This window comes from Arachis duranensis, chromosome 5 (genome assembly GCF_000817695.3).
Source record: "Arachis duranensis cultivar V14167 chromosome 5, aradu.V14167.gnm2.J7QH, whole genome shotgun sequence".
Classification (NCBI taxonomy): domain Eukaryota; kingdom Viridiplantae; phylum Streptophyta; class Magnoliopsida; order Fabales; family Fabaceae; genus Arachis; species Arachis duranensis.
Genome location: NC_029776.3, coordinates 11,073,557 through 11,075,891, shown reverse-complemented (window position 1 = coordinate 11,075,891; position 2,335 = coordinate 11,073,557).

Here is a 2,335-nt window from a genome sequence, read left to right as displayed (position 1 = left end):
TTTAAATTTAGTACCAAAATATGATTTTTTTTAATTAATTATCTAAATACTACTTTTTGTTAAGAGGGTAATTAGTTTACTATTTTTTATTATGATTGATTATAGTAATATAAAGTTGAATAATATTTGAATAATTAATTTTAAAAAAATGACACTCTAATATTAAAATTTGAAAAATGCGACATATTAGTAAAAGACTAAAAAGAGACTGTATGAATACGAAAAAAACAAAGGACACTTGAGAATCTATATGCTAAGGACGAAAATATCGTTGTCATGTTTGGCGAAGTCAAATCAACTGCATTATTTGCTAGGATTTAATTTTGGCAGAAACTCACCTGCAGTCGATTTCAGGTGAAGTTGCTTCTGGATGGCTGACACATGTTATTATATGGTTTAAAAAAAATCGGTTTATTTTATATAAATGATTTATTTAAAAAAATCGGTTTGAATTTGACCAAGCAGTTACTTTTATTCCCTTCTTCTTCGTTTCGCACGTAAAATTCGTTTTCTTTCAATCTCTTTTTCAAAACTAATATGAAACTTTCAATTAGGTATGTTCCTTTTATTTATATTTCTTAATCAAATTTATTATTTCGAATATATTTCTTAATTTATGTTTTTATTCATTCCTCTGTGAATGATGAAAATTATTTAATAAATACGTACATATTTATGTCATTACACCATTTTGATGTTCAGGATCATAAATACCAAGATAATTCATGACAATTTCATGTGATGGAAGATAAAAATGTAATTATGGTATAACGTAGACTAGTTGATAGCATGAGCAATGTTGAAATTTTGGCATGATCTCTTTCATATTTGTTATATCTCTTTAGTTGGTGATGTTATAGTTTATTGTGATGATATGATGGTAGTTTAATGGTATGAGTTAGGTCCTTTTTATTTGGTTGAATTTTTTCTATGGCTATCCTATTTTTGATGGCAATGTCAAAATAAATATTTTCATTAGTTGTTCTTTTTTTTCTCTATTTTTGAATCAATTTTATTTTGAAAAAATTTATTAAAAATTTTTGTTGTAGACAAAATTAATAATATTATGTTCAATTATTTAAGGAGACCAAATTAATATTTTGATTAGATACTTTTGTTTTACTGAAAATAAATTCTAATTTCATTAAAAAATAAATTCTAGTTGATAAGTAAAAACACAAAAACGTGCATGACAGTGAAATCATAATTTCTAGACAAAGTAAATTATAGTCTTATTATCTTAAAAAAATAATTTATTTATAGAATAATATTGAAAAATCAACAATAATTTGCATGAAAATAGTTTATTAGTAAAATAAAAGTTAATTGATTGATTACCATAAAATTTAATTTAACGATAAATTTGCAATTGAACATATTTTTACTGCTTAATTTAAAATATGTTTACAGCTTAATTTAAAAGCAACTGAAAATATAAGTTATGGGAAATAAAATAAAACTTATCAAGAAAATAGAAATAGAGACACAAAAAAAGGACAGATGATATCATTTATGCCATTTCTATAAAAAAAACCGTGAATTTTGTTTCTTTTTCAGAATACTAAATTTTATTTTTTCAAACAATTTGTATACATATATTTGACAAAAATTAAATAAAAAAAGTTTTAGATAAATTTAAAGAAAAATTGGTCAATATGAATGAAGAAAAAGAACATATCAAATTCATCTGTTAGGAATTTAGAAATAACACGTAGAAAGAATTTAAATTATTTTAAAAGTAGTTATTTGATATATTCAAACCGATTTTTTAAATAAACTATTTGTATAAAATAAATCGATTTTTTTTAAATCATACAGTAACACGTGTCAACGATCCAGAAGCAACTTCACCTGCAGTCGACTGCAGGTGAGTTTCCACCTTTAATTTTTCCCTTTCGGAAAAGATTTACTGTTTCTTTAGCCGGCTTTCTTAAAAATTAAAACAATTATACTATTTGAATTTTAAAGGACAAAAAAAGGAAAAAAAATAAAAATAAAAAATAAAAAATATTAAACGAATAAATTATTTTTGTAATTAATTTTTTTATTTTTTTAACTAAAATTTTTGAATAATTATTAATATAAAATATATATTAAAAATAAATTAAACTCATATATATATTTATATATAAATATATTAATAATTAATTTTAGTAACAAATTTGATTGATAATTTTTTTTTTCGTTTTTTTGTTTTTCGGTGTCCGACACCTGTTTAAATATAAATAGCATTTTTTATACTATTTATACATTAAGAAATTATGTTTATGTAAACACTTATTAAATTTTAAAGATCGAAACATTATATACAAAATCATATTTTAATCATAATAAT